The 20,226-nt window shown below is 33.8% G+C and overlaps 1 long non-coding RNA gene across 5 annotated transcripts in view; it reads right to left on the bottom strand.

The window, feature by feature from the left end:
- LOC140616864 (uncharacterized) overlaps positions 1-14,229 on the bottom strand; it is a 183,805-nt gene extending 169,576 nt beyond the window's left edge. For all 5 annotated transcript variants that reach the window (XR_012017193.1, XR_012017190.1, XR_012017194.1 and 2 more), the window contains exons 1-3: positions 14,105-14,229; positions 13,459-13,542; positions 10,653-10,762 (exon numbers count right to left, since the gene is read on the bottom strand). This is a non-coding gene — a long non-coding RNA (uncharacterized lncRNA). The remainder of the gene's footprint in view (positions 1-10,652; positions 10,763-13,458; positions 13,543-14,104) is intronic.
- Positions 14,230-20,226: the final 5,997 nt, after the last annotated feature.

Below are 20,226 nucleotides of genomic sequence, written 5' to 3' on the forward strand. Positions count from 1 at the left end.
TATCATATGATCTCACTCATATGTGGAATTTAAGAAACAAAACAGAAGATCATAGGGGAAGAGAGGAAAAAATAAAATAAGACAAAATCAGAGAGGGAAACAAATCATAAAGGACTCAACTATAGGCAACAAACAGTTGCTGGAGGGGATAAGGATTGGGAGGATAGGGTAACTGGGTGACAGGCATTAAGGAGGGCATGTGATTTAATGAACACTGGATGTTATATGCAAATAATGAATCACTGAACTCTACTTCTGAACCTAATGATACACTATATGTTAATTAATTGAATTTAAATTTTTTTAAATGAAAAAAATTTAATAAAATGTCACCTAAACATACACACATAGTGTTATTGTCTAATGTTCCTAAGTACAAGAAGGCTGTGATGTGCCTCAGAGACAACGTGTATACTTGATAAAGCTTCTTTCAGTTATGAATTATACTGCTGTTGGCCATGAGTTCAATGTTAATGAATAAATAACATATATTCAAGTTTCTTTAAACAAACACATGCAAAGAAGGGTTATATATTGATTGGTTGATAAAAATGCTGTGACCAGAGGCTCTAAGGAACTTCATTCCTCTACCTTTTCTAGGAGCAATGGCTATATATTTGTTAATTTACTGTTGGTGGTGGCTTTATAGTGCTAACTATAACTACCAAAAATAATGAAAAAATGTGTTTAAAAAACACACGGGTGTCAATAAAATAGAACTGGATTTGAATGCTGACTTTAGCATGTACTAGGCAATTATATTCGAGATCCTTTGTTTCCCTACCTATAAAATGGAAATAGCAAAACTTGCCTTATCTCACAAAGTATTTATGAGGCCCAAATCACATCCCATATCACACCAATTGCTCTCTCTCTCTCTGTCAAATAAATAAAATCTTAAAAAAATAAATATTTATACTGTGATCAAAGAGAAGTTGGAGGGGGTCTTTCATGAGGAGGTGAACTGGGCTGACGTATGGGGGGAGAAGTCAAAACCACAGGTAACCCAGGGAAGAGAAAAACACTGCTGGTTGAGGGAGCTATACTGAGAAGCACTGCCTCAGGGGAAAGGATACAGAGTAAGTAGGGGTAACTCAAAGAAGAATGCCCTGGTAGAGTTCAGATGGCATAGAGGAGTATGATATGCTAGGCCTAGAGAGGCACAATGAAGTTTGAGCTGTTAGAGTCTACAACTAAAATAAAAAATAAAAAAAATAAAAATAAAAATAAAGGAAAGAAATATCTTCATCTCACAAGCCATGGGAGGCCTTTGAAGGTTTGAATTAGAAGGGCTGGAATGATGAGATTTGGGTTTTGGACAGATTGTTTATATCACAAGATGAGGAATGGATTGGATAATGGCCAGCATGGGGACAGATCGTTGTTTAGAGGTGATAATGGTGGATCAGAGAAGAAATGATAAGGTAAATTCTGGTGGAGATGAAAAGTGGAAGACTTGAGAGATTCAAATATTTGATGATAGCAACTGCTCTGGAAGGCAATTATCACAATTTTGTTGTTGAAGAAATTCAGTCTACAGAGGTTAAATGAGTGTTCTGTGATTACAGAGTGAGACAGAAAAAGAGTAAGAATTAGAACCCAGATATTGTGACTTGATCATTATAAGACTTCTAAATCCCTTCATGGAAGATCCTAAAGTTAGGAAGTAGATGAAAGAGGGTAAATTTACTCTCACCCCCATCTTACCCTCACTCCTTGTGGAGGCCGAGAAAATTAAGGCCATTCCACATTAAATTCAGTGTTAGCACAAGTCCCCTGTGCCCAGGCCCCTGTGAATAAGAGCTGAAATTCACATTACTTCAGTTATAGTAAAAAAAAACAGCTTACAGCTTAACCTCCTAGAAAGCCCCATATTAGAATGAGAACAGAGCCCAAGCCAGGGGCAGGAAGCCCCATATTAGAATGAGAACAGAGCTCAATGCCCTTGAAAGCTGCATATCAGAATGTAAACAGAACTTGAGAAATTCCTCCACCCCTCCTGGAGGTCCCCTAGACCAGCCCATAAAACTAAGCTGAAACCCACCCCAGGGTCCAAGTCCCTGCTCCACTTGAGCTTGTAAATAAACCCTCCTGTGTTTGCACCAGTGTCGGCTCATTGGTGGTTTCTCGGATATGTAATCTTGGGCACAAGATTGTTGGCACAACATCCCAACATAGAAAGACCTTACTTACCAATATTTGGAGAGAATTAACCAAGACTCAGTTCAAGACTCAAGTTTTGAATAGCTTCAGTGAATTTTGCATGGCAGAGAAAGTCATTTTTAGCCTGTGTTTGTGTTGTAATTGGTTTTACTTTTTTTTTTTTTTGACAGATTCTGAAGAAATGACAGTAAGGGAAGGTGGCTGAAAACAGAGCATCATGAGATAAGGAAAAGTACATTCAGAGAGAAAAGATTTTTTCAGCTCATGTGAAAATGAAATTTTAGACACAAGAGGAATTTGGGGTTTTAAAAAATGGCGGGACAGGTAATTTCATACATATTTCCATTTAAATTTCTTTTTTATTTTAGACTTCCAGAAATATTGTAAAGGTAGTACAGAAAGTCTCCATATATCCAACACCCATCTTCATCTAATGTTAATAGCCTGCATTATCATGATAATGGTTGTGACCCATCAAAGCTAAGAAATTAACATGGTACAATACTATAAGTAAATGCACACATTGCTTAGATTGGCCCAAATTACACTAATGTTGATTATCTCTTCCAAGATTTAATTGCCCTGTTCTCTTAGTCTTTCCCAGTCTGGGACAGATATTCATGGAGAAAATTGTTTTTCATATCCTTTATACTTTGGAAAAATTCTGGTTAGGGATTTTATAGAATGTCCCTCACTATGGATTTGTTTGATATTTTCTCATCATCTGAATGGAAGTTATAAATTTTGGTAAAAACACCATAGAGATGTTGTTTCCTTCCTATCACAGCAAATTTGGGGTGTATGATAGCACTATGTATCATTACTGGGGATGTTAATGGTAACCTCTTGTTTAAGATGATGTCTACCAGGTTTCTGCAGTGTCAAGTCCAGTGTAAAGTTAGTCTTTTTACTTTTCCATACTCTATACAATGAGTGACTCCAAAGTCTAGCTCACCTTCAAGGAATGAGAAATTAAGCTTTGCCTCTTGGGGCGGGGGGAATTATATATATATTATATACATAATTTAATATATATATATATATATATATTAAAATCACCAGAGTAGTTAATAAATATTTTGGGGAAAACTTTGAGACTTTACAAATATCTTGTCTCTCTTTAAACTTTCACCCACCATGATTTGTGTTTATCGTGGATCTTGCCTGCAGCAATGCTTGCTGTGGCATTCTAAAAGTGGGTTTTTATTTCCCTTAGTCCTCCCATATTTATTAATTATAATTCTGTTGGGAATACCCATTGGAAGATGCTTTGCTCTCTGATTTACTGTGTAAAAATTGTATGAACAACCTATTATTTTCGGAACTTTTCTAATTGGAATTGATACAGACAAACCTTCCCCTATTGAAATTGATATGGAATAAGCATGGTCCTAGTTTCATTAACAAGGCTGGGCAAAAAAATACTGTCTCCCAAATGGCAAGTGCTAAACTGCTGTTGTTTCTGCAGCGAATGGGTGGGGCGGCAGAGAGAACAAACATACTAATAAAGTGGTGAAATCACCCAAGATGTTGCTTTCCTCTCATTTGTTGCCATTGCATTGTGAAAGGGCATCATGTGGCCAACTTGTGAAAAGCAACTGAAGTGGCATAAGGACAAACTTTAGTGCACTGTACTTGGTTAATGCAGCCAAAGAATTCTTAAGGACAACAATAAAAAGATGAATGCCCAACCCAGGAGGAGAAAAAAGTAGGAAAAAAAGTGGGTTGCTAGTAAAAGAAGCATACAAAAGTAGCAATAACAACAAAGCACAAGAATATATCTAGGTAGGCATGCAATCTCCTGTTTTAATTAAAATTGTTTTTTTCTCTCCACTCTGAATGAATTGGGAAATAGTTGTGTTGGAATAACAATTATTTTTCTCTGAGAATGATGTATTAGGATGAATATTTTTATTCACCAGAATTCTAGAAGGGTTGTTCATTCTGGGGGTGAAGTGAAGGAGTCCCAGAAAGGATTAAGAAGGCCTCTGTGCAGAGTGTACAGGCTTTTATCAGGGCCTATAATGCCTCTATGATGGAATGGATGAGCAGTGTACAGACTGGGATGCCATGGGGTGGGAGTCTATGAAGAGACAGGGGCATAGAAAAGAGGAAGAGATGTCTAAAAAGTCACAAGATTTTCTGATACTCTGTAGAGAATCTATGGGTTTCTTCAAGAAATACTAAAATAAAGCTTTATATTACTTTAGACTTCTCAAGATGGTCTGACCATTTCTTTGAGTGCAACTTTGTTTCAAAGACTTGCTCAGAAAAACCAAACAAACAAACAAACAAAAAATAAAACAAAAAACTCTCCCAAAAAACCGCAAGCAATCCCATTTTATGTGGGCTATACAAAGATGAGTTTTCCCAAGAACCTGATATTGTCCCCAAGAGCTCACAATAAATTGGTCCCATTTTATTTATCCATAATCATTTTCTACTACTTCCCAGTATGGCTATCCAATCCCAATATGTTGGTTTCCTGAGGATTCTTTTACAAATACCATTTCCTTTTTTGAGATACTCTTTTCTGGTTTTTTGGTAATTCAAGTTTTAAATATTCCTCAGAGAGGCTGTAAACATCATAAAAGCAGACCGTTTTCCTTGTCTTTGTAATCTCTTGCAGTGACTAGGAAAAGGCCTGGTGCAGAATGGTAACAATAACTGCATAAATTCAACCCAAACTTAGTTTTCCTCCCGAGGACTGTTTTTTTTTTTTTTTTTATATACAATAACCCATGTTGTTTAATTTTACTCTTTGAATTTGCAGAGAATTTGAGTTTGCATGAATTTTTTCTGCCCATATAAATTAATTGATGATTGGAAATATATTGTCTATATCCCATTATAAAGTAAGTAACTAAATAAGTAGTGTTGGATATAGCACCTGTCACCTAATAACTATGTACTTTTTAAAAAATGGCTGAATAAACATAATAGACTCTTAGGCAATACTTGTTTACTTGACTTGGAAAGAACACAGATATGGGATGTGTTCAAATAGGTCATAAAAGAGAAATATTAGGATATCTTAGCATTCAAATGTTAACACAGCTAAGTTCTTTTTTTCTCACTTTGTAGTTCTTCGATATGACAACATTTCTTCTCCTTATATGTAGATTTTGAAACTGTTGCAACAAATTCTATGAGTCATGAAAATTATGAGGCATGACTCCATAAATATCATTAAAGGAAAGCAATTGTGAATCTTAGATACCTTTGCATAATACTGTATAAAGAATGGACTCCTTTCTCTTTCTTTTCTACAACATCTTATTTCTCACAAACTCTGTTAATTCTCCTTCCATGATTTTCCCCCATTCTCTGTTAATTCTCCTTCATTTTTTCCCCATTCCTTCTACCCATGTTTATTTTTGGAGCTCTCATTAGATTACTTAAACAGCACTTTCACTAAATTTTCTGCCTCTAGTCTTATGGATTTTCCTTTCTGGAACCAGACTTTGCCTCCTATAAAGCAAATCTATTCACGTTAACTCCCTGATTATGTTCCCATGTTCACCCATTGTTCTCAGATAAAATCATTCCAAGTCCATGAATATAAGTTCAACATTTACTTAGAGACAGGAAAGATCTCTTTGCTTATTAGTGCAAGAGATATTTACTAAGCAACTACTATATCCCAGGAACTGCCAGGCAAATTAATTTACCTCTATCAGAGGACTTAGAGTCTAATTGTTTGGATCTGAATTGGGATGATTACCACTTATGAGTAATGTGACCTAGGGATAATGTCATCAGTCAGTTTTCTTATAATAGTACTTACCTCATTGTGTAGTTGTGAGGATTAAATAAGAAAATCCATGTGGAATACTTAGTGTCATTCCTGATACATAGGAAGCTATTAATTAATATTACCTATTATTGTTTAAGAAACAGAATTGTCCAAAATCAATTGCAAAGAATGAAGTATACATATACAGGTTTTATTTTGAGTAAACAACAAAAGAGGTGATTGAATTCAACTAAATATTTCCATTTAGTAATCCATAAAGTGATAAAAATAGGAAATATAAAATATTTAAAACTATATGTACCTAAACATAATTTTTATGTATTATATATGCCCCAAAGTGATGAAATATAGAAAATTATTTTCTATCTGCAGAAGTGAGAAAATAAAACAGAACAGAACAAAACGTCCTGACTACGGCTTCACACATTTGATCTTATGAAGAAATAAAAAAGTGTATTTGGCCATATTAAATAGCTATGACCCATTGCTCAAATGAGAGCCAAGACTAACAAACTTCATAGAACCATAGTCTTAGGAGAGCCCAAGCATAATCAATGTAGTACCAACAAACTGTTTCTATAGTTGCTTCCATGGTAATTATTCTCCCTACTCCCATAGAGTTCGGTGGAAGAGACAAGTTGAGTTCTCATCTGATGATGAGAATTTCTCTTATCTCTCCAATATAGTCTCCCTTTTCTTTCTTTTTTTTTAATTTTTATTTATTTATGATAGTCATAGTCATACAAAGAGAGAGAGAGAGGCAGAAACCTAGGCAGAGGGAGAAGCAGTCTCCATGCACCAGGAGCCCGGACGTGGGATTCGATCCCCAGCCTCCAGGATCGCGCCCTGGGCCAAAGGCAGGCGCCAAACCGCTGCGCCACCCAGGGATCCCTAGTCTCCCTTTTCTCTCACCTGCTATTGCATTACCTCACACAGACATTGTTTCTCTCTTGGATTTTTTTACAGAAGTCTTCCCACTGAAGTTTTTGTTTCTTAGTCTCTTCTCTCTGTATTAAACTCTCCATTGATGGCAGGGGGATTTTTTAATGCAGTCCTAAGTCACATGCCTGCTTTAATACCTTCAGGGGCCTTCTACTGTCTTTGGGAGGAAATCTCAGTTCTTCTAATAAAGCATGAATCACTCATAATTTGGCTCTGATGACTGGCCACCTGCATATCTCACCGCTGCCATTTTGTATTGATGTTACAATCTTTAAATAATTTTCAGGTTGCCAAACTTCCCTTGATATTTGAGATCTTACCCCTCTCTCCTATTCTGTGTTTTCTTTTTTTTTTTCTGCCTGGGAAGAAAAAAAAATTATATATATATACTTGTTTCAAGATTAAACTTTTACAGTGATCTCCTTTTATGACTCCATTCTTAGTTAAAGTGACTATGTGTCTCTAAAGTGTGAGAGGGAAATGTTTTTGAATAGGTTTTATGACTTTATCCCTGCAAGTATAATTGAATTGTCCCTGGGAAAAAGGATATGGGTATGTATGTGTACATATGTACATAAAGTAGGGTTATATTCCCATATTCCCAAGAAATCTTAGGTTGCATTTCCTCATCATTAATATTAAAATGTGCAAATCCAGCCATAGAAAAGATCAAATGAGCCCATGCATCTCAAGTGCTCCTCATAGAACCTGAAACATAGTAGGCTTTTGGCAAATAGCATCTTCCCCCGCACTCAAGCTCTCCACCCAATGGGAAGGTCTTTTGACTAATTTGAATTTAAAATAAAGACAATTAAATAAAACCATGACCAAGTGGAAATGGCCATGTCTAGTAGCAAAACAAAATAACTTTAATGGGTGCAATTTGAACACATTTTTGCTCACACTAAAGGAAATGTGACTTTATTTTGTATAAATTCCACACTTTAACTTGGTAGACTCATCCTGTGGTCAGTTGTTGGTGGGATTTGGGGACAAAGTACCTTTAAACTTACCCTTTCTGCTTCCTGTTTCCTTCAAGTTTAAATAGTCTCTTTTAAATAAATGCCTTAAGAAGGTATCCAGATGCTTTGGGTTTATGTGGACTCATCATTAGGGGCCAAGTCTCAAGTCCTCATATTGTTCCTACGCTTTTCTCCAGATCTCTGCTTTCTCTATGATAGTCATCTCTAGGCTGATCTCTGGTTCTATTACTCTGCTAACTTCTGAAATGCAGCTGATTGATGTGTGGCTTGTTCTCTTGAATCAGAGTGCAGTGGCATTCCCTTACTTTATTAGCCCATCCTTTGCATTTACAGAAGCATCTATTCAGCAAGCTTCTTTTTTCAGGCTATGTCTAGGCTGGCCACAAGTAGCTTTTGTGGCAGGGCCATTTGTTCCTTGCTACAGTAGAGTCATGTTAGGCATGCTAGTTTTTAATTTTTACAATTTATTTCCCCCTATGGCACTCCCATATCACATAGGATTCTTTTCCATCTCATGAAAGGTGAGAGTGTTGGTTCTCTCTAATGTGCTATGGTGTTACTTTTTACTCCAGTACAGCTACCCTGAATTAACAGAGAACCATCTGCAGGTCAGTCTTCCCTCAGCATTCCAAATGAGGATCCCAACAAAATCATCTTTTGTTTCTGGCTTTTACCATCTCTTATCAAATTACACACACCAAACACACACACACACACACACACACACACACACACAATTCTCAGGGATTCTGGTACAGTGAAAGGAGTTGAGAACACTCATGGTAGAGTGCTTGCATTAAATAACTCCATCTCCCATATTCCTCCCATGTTCCATGATACTATCAATCTTCTACTTCCTATAGCTATTAGGTAGGATTATATATCCTTCTCTCTGATGTGGGAAGTAGAAGAGGAAAGTGCTAGGCTTAGCTTCAATGAAGGATGAGATGCAGGAAGATAAATTATTTCATTGATAATGCAACACCGTTGGATGGCATTTGAAATCTATTATCCCTGTTACATACATGTGTAAGGTAGAGGAACAGAGTGCAGGTTATAAAAAGAAGACCATGTGATTGCATAGCAAGCCTTCAGATATTAATGGCATATGGGGAATAGTACTACCATCGGTTTAGTTATTAATCTTCCATCCTAGTTCAAACTGCAAACACTGACCATCTCAAAACCAACCAATCAATAAACAAGCAAGCATATAAACAGTCAACTTAGTATTTTTCCCGATATTTTATAAGATTCTTTTAGCTGGCCTACCAATGGATAAAAAATATAGGCCCATATGAAGAATAAGCCCTTGCATTATTTTACAAGCTACTTTTTATTATGTATGGTACACAGCTACAAAAGGTCACAGAACTAATTAGTGGCAGGTTTATGACAAAAATCCAATGCTCTTGATTCACTAACCTATATTCTTTTATCTAGGTAAATTTGTGACTACCTTCTCTTTATTTTTTTTCAATTTCACTATATATAGGTTAGAATTTAATTTCATTAAATATCAACATACTTGACTGCCTGTACACTGGACTTTATCTATTTGGAACTCTAGTTCCAATTAGATAAGGCTTCTACAGTGAAGTCCTAGAAAATTTTATTTATGTCTTCTCATTTAAAAATAGTAGTGGCAAATAAAACAATATAGTCTTTGTGACATATATGTTTGTTCTTTTAAAGAACAATTTAACAAATAATTTAATAATCACCTATCTTCTACAAACTCAGTGACCTTTAGATATTTTTTCATAATTATATAGGACGATAATATGTACTTTCTTTGGATTTTAGCACTGGTATGGCAATTTTAAAAGTTTATTTAATAGCAAATATTATTGAGTTTCGAAACATACGTAGTATATTTATTTTGAAATAAAAACAAGTTATTTGCACATATTTGTATGGACTGATCATAGGTAATAGAAAGTAAAAGGCAATATTCATGTTACCATATGCAGGATCTTATGTGTACAAAAAAGAAAAAAGATGAAAAGAAAGAAAAAGAAAAACTGTCTGATGTTGTTGAATTAAATTAGAATATAATTATTACTTCATGTCTTCACAAAAGACATTTTGTAACATTTAAAATTTCTGCTAATTGCACAAGGTACATTATCATGCAAAAGAATGTTAGTGAAGGTTGAAAAGGACAAACCAACTATTCTCGTACATCACCATAATTATGCAGCCCCATGTTCGAACAATTACATTTATGTAGACCCACTGTTAAAATCAATGTTACTTGTACAGCTAGTCCTTAATCAATGAAATCAGTCAATTTACCATGGTCACATCCTTCTTCTTAATTAAGACAGTGATATCTCTGGAGCGCAGGGTCTCAAAGAGATAAATAAGTACAGAGGTTGAGAAATGTCAAAGAGGTGACTCCCCGATTTTACTCCTGACGAACTTGGAAGGAATTAAGACAGTTCCTTCAGTTCAGGGAAGCAGCACAATCTTCTAAAGAGATGGCTTAGCATTCATTAAGAAAAGAGCAGGTAGTAGTGTCTGACAGAAATAGCACTAATGAGCAAAGAAGGTTTTCAACATGCATATCCTTCATAGTCATACGCTGAATTATGAAGGTTGTGCCACCTAAGCCAATTTTAATTAGAATGAGCATGGACCTCTTTGGACAGTTAGCCTTTCTTTCCAAAATCCATTTCAATATGGTGTCATTTTGTTGTCATAATCAAAATGGCAAAGTGATGGAATAACCTACTTAAAATGTCTGTGGTGTTAAAGCAGATATGGCAAACATCCTCTAATGACACATGTAATAAGGGTATTACCTGGAGGACGTTGACAGTACACTCTGTGTTGTCATTGGAGCAGAATAATGATAGAGGTGACAACAGAGGCCTTCAAAGATCCAGTTTCACCTCTCTGTCCCACCAATGGACTGTAAAAGTATCATTTATTGAGAAAAAAAGAAAAAACAGCTCTATTAAAAATAGCAAATGTAGACATATCAAATTGATTTTTTTTTATTTCACAAGGCATGCTATCTCTGTACTTTCTGGCTGGTATTAGCCATCTCCTGTTAACCTAAGAGAAGCTCTTGTCAGACCATATGAAAATAAATGAAAGAAAAACAATAAATAAATATATAGCATTGGTGCATTTCCTTAAAAATATATATGATAATTTTTCTAACAAATCTAGTATAAGTTTATCTCTATAAATGAGATAATTATTCAAGTATTTATGGAAAAATAATTTAAAATACAAACTTTGTAACCCAGGCATGATTATATAAATATGAACACAAAGAAATGATAATCTGTTTTATGTTTTTCTGGTAGTAAATAACACGTTGCAGAATTATGTGAGACAATTAATGTATAATGATGCCACAAATTTGAACAAGTACTTTCTATCATACTTATCCACCAATATTAACTGAATATATGCTGAAAAATTTTTATCAATAAATATCATTACCATAAGTTTTCTTTCTCTTTGTCTCTCATGTTTCATATTTGAATAAATGCATACATTTTTAAATACATAAAATTGGTTGCTTTTATAAAAGGAAAGATATGCTTACACCAATCAGTCTTTCTATAAAGGCTTTTTCTTTTTAATTTTATAACAAAAAGAAAGTGACTGTAAAATCAGAAAACTTATAAAAAATTTTTTTTATGCTTATGTTAGTTTGGTTTCAAACCAAACTAACTTTGATCAAAAGTTATTTCTTAGATCATGTAAATTTTAATGACAATTCAGTTGTGTGGCATTAAAGGCCTGGGGAAAAAATTACTTAGGAGTGTCATTCTCTCTGCTAGCATCAAAAAACATTCATAGAGAAGGAACCCAACCAGTTAAAAAGTAATGATATCAACATGGATTATATACAAACTCAAACGACCTTGTATATAAAAATCTAAGTAGTGAAAGGGTAGTCAGTGCCTAGGATATTTACCTAGTAGGAGACCCATACTCCTAGGACAACTCTGATAGAAGCTACTAAGAGGCACAAAAAGTAGGAAAGATTTGAGTGCATTCAGTAGAGTGCACGTGAATGGAGAGAAGTAAAAAAAAAAAAAAAAAAGCAAAAGATTGAGCGGTTTAAGAGTCAGTGATTAAATAACATAAATTGTGAACATCAGTAAAAGCAATACTTTTTGTAATTCTAATCTAGTTATATTTTTCATTCATTATGATCTTCATGGTAAAGATATGGAGTCAATGATAAAGTAAGCTATTTTACATTTAAATTTCTTAATCTCAGCCTGAGTCGAAAAACTTTACTGTCCATTGTCAATTACATATATCAAGTTGGGATCAACTAAATAGGTAGAGCTGGCTCTAAAGACTTTTTCTGTGTAGCCATCAACCATGTGGAAAGAAAAAAAGAAAATTCTAGTCTTAGAACATGCTGAGAGCTGAAAACTTAATTCTGAAAAAAGAGACAAATAAAATATAATTTGTGTTCATATATATGTATATATATGTATATACACACACACTTCTGTACTTAGACTTTTAAAGCTAGACTCTGATAAATAACCCATCTCTACTCACCTTTACCATCTAGCAATGGAGATAGACCCATATTATTTATTAATTTGTAGAAGATGCTAAGAGTCTATGAGAGGAAGCATATGAATATGTTGCTCTACAACACAAGGAAAGGCCTATTAAATTGTCAATCAGTCACATTTGTGTTAGTAATAAATTCATATTTAAATAAATAGTTAAAATGCATAGTTAAGAGTTATATGCTTTTATAAGGTTTAGAGATAGCTTCATATTTAATAGCTAGATTTATAATTTTCACAAAAAGAGATTAGATAAACCAGCTTATGGACTTTGGGCCCTACTGTGCTTATATAATTTCTGAACCCAGTTGAAAATGTAACTTCTGGAATACTTCTTTAGGTTGGCAGGCATTTTAACTTTCTGTAATAGATTTTTCTCCCAATACAAATAGAACCATCATAAAACAAATAGCCAGAAAACTATGATTATTATGTATATATATGTGATATAATTGAAAAATATTTATTTGATTCTATGACTAATCAATCCCATTTACAAAGGAGAAGTTGTTTTAAGGCCACTCAAGAAATGTTTGAGGGAAGACAAAGTCATGTTAGGCAGAAGAGAAGAGAAACACAACCCCTACACTCCACACTAACGAATCATTTTTGGCTAAGAGATGTAGCAATCATGGGCAAAGTTTGTGGCCATGCTGGAAGGGAATACTGTTGGGCCACTGCAATTAAAAAAATGATGCTTTTATTATATAGTATTCCAGCTGCTGGATAAGTCCCCTAAATCTTTCCCACCACAAAAATGACAGTTCCTAAGAAAGCCATGCATTTCTGTTCTGTAGCAGCTTTAGTCCTGGACAGGCAGGAAAATGATATTCTCTCTCTCCCTAAGGAGTCTGCTTAGCAGGACTCCTGCCTGCCAGGAGAAGAGAGCTGATTATTTCCATCCATCTCCTTTCTCTTTTTTCATCCTGTTTTCTTTTTAGTAAATGCACTTGAGGAGTCATTGATTTTTTTTTTTTTTTTTTTTTTTTTGTGAATGCGGAATACAGTACAATAGCATTGTATCACCTGGTACTTTAACACCAAATTCACTTACATTGTATTTCTCTCTGGATAAACTCTTCTTCCTTCCTCCATTATTACAATGTTGGATGTGTACATTTTTACTGAGGATCTTTATCTAAAGACAATAAGTCAGATTAGAATAATCTAAGGATAATATTGAAACAGATGCTGACAGTACAAAATGGTTAACTAATAATAACATGAACACTTGTTGAGTAATCTCAAATCACTTGATGATAACTCATGGTCACAATGAACCAATTATATGCACAAGTAAAAGGAAACTAATGGTCATACTTTTTTCATTTAAAATCTATTACATGGCAAGAAATGATTATCAGTAGCAAAGAAATAGAAAAAATTCAGTGGTTCAAAAGCTAATCTATATAAAAATAAAGAGGTAAGAAATGTATTTTATAAATGTATTACCTTTTGTGTGGGGCCATAATACAAAAGAAGGTGAAACTATGGAATTATTTAAGAACAACATTGAAGTAGATTAAACATATCAATTTTGTTCTGTTTTAGAGACAAGTAAACATAAACAGCTTCTTTCTAAATATTCTTTAGTATGGAGAATATTAAAGAGATAATTTTCTAACTGTAAATGTGATGACTTAAGTGAATTAGTGAATCTTTCAAACACATCTTAATCATTAGAAGTAATAAAACTTCACCACAATGTTTTAAGTCTTCCCAAAGCAATCTTCATCACTGGCCTTTATCATGTTTCTCTGAGTTTTCTTATCGGTAATATCTTCCCATTGCTGTCACTAAAGGAATGGTTGTTACACTGATTCTAAAAAATGAATGCAATATTCCTCATTACATATAGAATTTAGAATTTTATATGAATTCTTAATTCAAATAGAAGGCACATTAAAATTCATAAGCATTATGATACGATACACTAACATAGATTCAGGGGGTACACAGGTTATGGAATCAAAGAGGTCGAGTTTGGAATGAGGAGCCAGCTTCCTTTTTTACCAGCTTTATGACCTCAAACTCACTTTCACTAGCTCTAAGGTGACTTTCTAGTCTGTGTAGTGGAGATAATGCCTTTCAAGATAGTTGTGAGGGTCAATGAGATGGATGTCAGAAAAATTCATGGTGCAGTAGATGCTCAGTAAAGGGTTGAATCGATTTGCAGGAATGTAGCAAAATTATTGTGAAAAGTCATTGGTTGATGTTAGAGATTTGAACAAGTAAATATTGTTGAATAATTATTCTTCAATAGTTAAATAATGAATATTTATACAATTGGAAGATCTCTTTTAAGTTCTTGTTTGTAGAACCTGTTTACCCAATAAACAGGAAAATATTTTTTATAGATTAACCTGAATTTCTGAATTATCAGAAATCCTGAATTATCAAGAATCAAAACAATGCATTTTAAAACTAAATTCTCATTCAGCTACTTAAGAAGATAGCAAATTAAAGTCATTGTGGAAAGTAAAGAAAAGATCAAAATGTATTTTCAAAGCACTATGGTGTTCAGAATGGTGCCTGAGTGCATTCAGCTATCTTTGGTGAAGATAAAGAATAATACAAATAAAATATATAATACACTTGTTTATATAAAATTCCTATAATGTATTGACAACCTTTTAAAAAATCAAAAATACTCTCTATCATAAAAGATAAAGAATGAAACAGGCTGAATACACTTAAAGATGAGAAAGATTTTTGAGATTCAGATTCAGTATTATGTTTAACTATTCTAAATCTATTTGCTTCGGTATTCAGAAGCTTTTGTGATAGGATCAGAAACTGTGAAATGGAAATTGTAGTGATTTAATATTTGGAAAAATTATAATAAATGTAAAAAATAGTCAGGATATGTTTTCACAGTGCTTTCTGCAAAGAAAGAGAATTAAGAAGAAAAGCCAGAAAGCTTCAGGGATTAGAGAAGATATTTTCTAAGTTTGAAAGCAGATGTTGTACCATATGTGCTTACCTGTTCTCTTTTTATTCACTTTGGCTGGATCATTACCAACCTGTCTTGTTTTTAATCCAGTAGAATCACTGACTGAATAACCAATTATTTCACCTCTTTATAATGCAGCTAACTATGACACAATGTTCTTGGAATAGATTATAGGCAAGAGAAGGAAAAGAATAAATTAAAAACTAAGATAAACACAATAGTGAATTTTCAATTTCATCATATTGTAAGATAATTTTAAAAACAAAAAAACCCGAAATTTTTTGCACTTCTCTATTTTACCTTGTATACACTAAGAGTGATATTTAATTCTTTAAATAAAAGGCCTCACATAAATTGTCTCGTGTACACATGTGATGCACTTATAAGATTTATGTAGACAAGTGTTAAAAATCCAATAAGTGCTTATTAAAAGTATTTGAAAGCAACAGACTTTTTCACTTTTTAAAAACTACTTGTGCTAGAGAATAAGCTCAGGAAATAGTCATGTCACAGTATCCATCTAAAATAGATCTGAACCATTTTGCCAAAAGAGAAATCATTTCAAGGAACTTTACATAAAAAGACCCAAACACAAGCAAAACACTCTGCAGAAAACACATGTGAAACAATTCTTTCAGGTTTTTGTAATAAGTGTTTTTAATAAAAAATAAAATGCATGTATAAAAATAGGCAATAAGTATATAGTTTAATAAGTGCATGTGTAATCAAATTGACCAACAGAACATTAACATCAGCCCATAGTCTCCCTTGAGCTTCTTTCCAGTTACCACCTGCCCCTAATTTAATCTGCTTTTTGAATGTGACAGAAATAGAATCGCAGATTATATACTCTTGGTATCTTTTTTTATTCAAAATTATTATTTTTTAAAGTTAAAATTCTTCCATGATTCCTCCAAATGTCTCAATTCATCAATATTTAAGAAATTAGATTGAAGATTTTGGGGTCTTTAGCAGTTTTGTATATTCAGGAAACTTCCCCTTTTAAAATAATTATCTCATAAATGTAAGTAATTTCAGCCGTTTCTTCAACTTAAAATAAGTATAGATCTTTTACATATAAAATGAAGGCTAATTAATCTGAAGATTCAAACATTTTTTTGAAATATTTCGAATATGAATAAAATATAAAAGCCACATAAGAGATGTTTGAAAACATGAAACAGACCAACTATTAAAATTAGTTGATGATAAAAACAAGGAGAATCAAAAATAATAGATATTTCTCTAGCATGATGGTTCTCAACGTGTGACCCATGGTCCAAGAGCAGCACCTTTACCTGGAACTTGTTAAAAATGGAAAGTTTTTTTTTTTAAGATTTTATTTATTTATTCATGAGAGACCCATAGAGAGGTAGAGACAGAGGCAGAGGGAGAAACAGGCTCCCTGTGGGGATCCTGATGCGAGACTCAATCCCAGAACCCCGGCATCATGACTTGAGCCAAAGGCAGATGCTCAAACACTGAACCACCCAGGCATCTCAAAAATGGAAAGTTTTGAGTCCCATTCTAAATTCTGAATCTGGGAGTAGCTACACAGCTTTTCAGGTGTTTCTGGTGCATATTATCATTTTAAGAAGCAAATGCTTCTATTCTACAGCCTTCAATTCATCAGATATTTTTGCTTCCATCTGCATTTTTTTCTTAAAATTATTTCCTTTTTTTTTTCCTTAAAATTATTTCTAAACAACATTTCCAAAAACTAGACTAGCCTTCTGTGACTATGGGCTCCTTAAACTGACTTTGTGGTATCATGTTTGTTTTTTGTTTTTGTTTTTTTTTCAGTTATACCTTCAGGTACCATTGTCCTTAGGGTCTTACTTCATTCATCGAATAAGTATGTATTGCTTTCCTTCTATGTGACACTCACTATGTGTATTGTTTTCTATGGCTTTTGTAACAAACTGTAATAAATTTCATGGCTTAAAACAACTCAAAGTCACTCTCTTAAATTTCTGGAAATTCTAAGTCCAAAATCAGTGGGCTGATGTCAAGGTATCAATAGGGCTAGTTTCTTCCGGAGGCTCTGAGGGGAATCTACTTTCTGTCTGTTTCAGGTTCTGAAGGTAGCTTATATTCCTTGTCTTACAGATTCTTTCTTATATCATCTCAACTCTTGCCTCCATCATGCCACATTTCCCATTCATGCTTTGATACTGCTGCACCCCTGGTTTAAGAACCTTTGTGATTTCAGTGAGCCATTAGATAATCCAAGATAATCTGTCCAGCACAAAATCCTTAACTTAATTACACCTGTAAAGCCTCTTTGCCACCTAAGTTTTTACAGGTCCTGGGAATTAGGATATGAACATCTTTGTGGGAGTCACTGTTCTAATCTACCATACTCGCAAGTGAATTTATGTTCTAGAGAGCAAGATGGACCTTGACAGGATATGACAAACTCTCTCCTCTTCAATCCATTATAAAACTTTGCAAAGCAATACTGACAAGTTAATTTTAATGAGGCTAAACTTTAATTAAATTACAATCTTGAGAAGAGCTAGAAAAATTAATACATTTTTAATTCATTTTACTAATATGTGCCAGATATTGTTTGTGTGGTGCTTAAAGTCTAGTGAGGTGAGGTATACAGAGGGAGATTACAATGCGAGTGAAAAATGCCATTCGAGAAAATACAGTGAAGGTACACAAAGCAGTATGTGGTTTTCTATAATACTCAGTGAGCATGAGCCTGGGGGAAGTGAATGCTTAGCTATAATCTGAAACATTAGTATGTGTTGTGGGAGCATTCAAGCAATTGGAACAGTTTGTTGCAGAAGTCTTAATACTGGGAATCAGAGTGTGCTCTAAGAATTTTAAGTGCTTACATGAATGGAAGTTAGTAGATAGAGTGGGAAGTGGGGGAAATGACATGGAAATAAGCAGCTGTCATCAAAAAATGGCCCCAGTAAAATAAATAAAGAAGTGCGAATTAAACTGAGGACTAAGATGCAAATTGAAGCATGGAGATGATATCTGCATTATTGAAGGTAACTTTCACTACTATGTGAAGAGAAGATCGAAATGTGGCAAATCCAGATGTGGATGGACATTGGGGATAATCTAAATGAGAGGTAAAAGAAGTTTGGACTACCATGAGAATGAGGAAAAGAGGACAAAGTTCATGGAAAAGAAATATCCATTGACTACTAGAATTGCCAGCTTTTATGTCGGGTGAACTCTATGAAGAAGAAATGCCAAAGGGAAAGCATAGATTTCTTAAGTGTCTGAATATATGATGATGTTATCGATCAATATATAAGAGCAGGGTGAAGGACAATATTGGGGAGAGAAGACAGCATCATGTATGTTAACTATACAGTTGTACTTGGACAATTGTCTAAGTAAAATACTTTTTAATTATTAGTCCTCCTTAACCTCTCTGCTGGAACTCTTTTATATTTTGTATTTTGAGTACTTTTTCCTTTGTTCTTTCATTTTATTGATTAATTCCTGCATTTTGAAATTTAAGTACAAATACTGAAATATAAGTTTCTTGAGAGCAGTATCCAGCATATTTGTAATTCCACAATCCCTAGCTTAGAATTTTATACCTAATAGGTAATGGATATTTAAGTACATAATCTTATTTTCATGACCAAATGTTATATAAAGTTAAATAATTTACCTGAGAGAATGATTAGACTTTCACCCTGACCTTACATTTATTAACCTTCAGTTTGAGAGGTTTGCTTCCACAAGTAGTCACAGAGACTGCTTTTGAATATTGGAAGTGTTTGAAATCATTATTTTTATTATTGTTTTCATCTGAAATTATTTTGAAACATCAAGATAGTTTCATTTATTACTGTAACAATGATCTTCATTAGTATTTTATGCCTTATACTTGCGGTATAATCTTAGTCTATATACATTAGCATTATAGTCAAATTACTTTCCAATTTCAATTTTGAATGAAGCATAATCAACACATTCTTTGCCTTTATAGTTCATAGACTGCTTCATGTAGGGGAAGAATCATACACTTTGGAGCAAGAGAGAGCTAGGTTTAAAGACTACTTTCCTACTTATTAACAGTATGTTCTTGAATGAGTTCCCTAGTATCTCTGCACCTGTTCCTTCACATGCAAGATGGAGGTAATAGGGTATATTTCATACGGTTCTTATGAGGATTGAAAGCAAAATACATGAAATTCTTAGGACTGTATATCACAGATATCAATAAAATAAATTATTATAATAGGTATATATTTTTTCAGTACTTGATGCCCTCCTCCCATTAAAAGGCAACAACACACACACAACTTCTCCTAGCTTTATCTGTGGAACACTTAAATTTTTGGTTGAAAAATAGATTTAAATTCATAAAACTTGAACTGGATTCTAATTTATAATTTTCAGGTTATTCTTCCTTGAATGTACAATCTAATAAAAATTTTTGCACCAATGCCTGTGCCATCGGATGGATAAAATCTTGGAAAAGGGAATAGCGTGTTGTTTAAATAAAACATCAGACTTAGAAGAAAAATAACAATACAGGAAGTCATTTTAGAAACCTATCAGGGTATAATTCTCAAAATTTTAGCTAACTTTGCTTCTTTCACTCAAACAGGTTATAATGTTCAAGGCTATAGTGTGATCTATTGCTGAGTTAGTAATGACAGTCAAGTTTGCCAACACAATCACTGCACTACATTATCTAAGTCATTGCTCTGTAAAGTGCTTTGGGATACCTTGAGTATGAAGGGCCATATATCAAGTATATTATATTTTATTCTATATGGTACCTGAGTTTTAGCAATGCATATTCAACTAGCTGAATAAAAAGACTTCTAGATGTACTTTATTAGTGTTTGTATGCATTCACTATAAGTATAGGCTCTACTCTCA

Source organism: Canis lupus, chromosome 25 (assembly GCF_048164855.1).
Source record: "Canis lupus baileyi chromosome 25, mCanLup2.hap1, whole genome shotgun sequence".
NCBI lineage: Eukaryota > Metazoa > Chordata > Mammalia > Carnivora > Canidae > Canis > Canis lupus.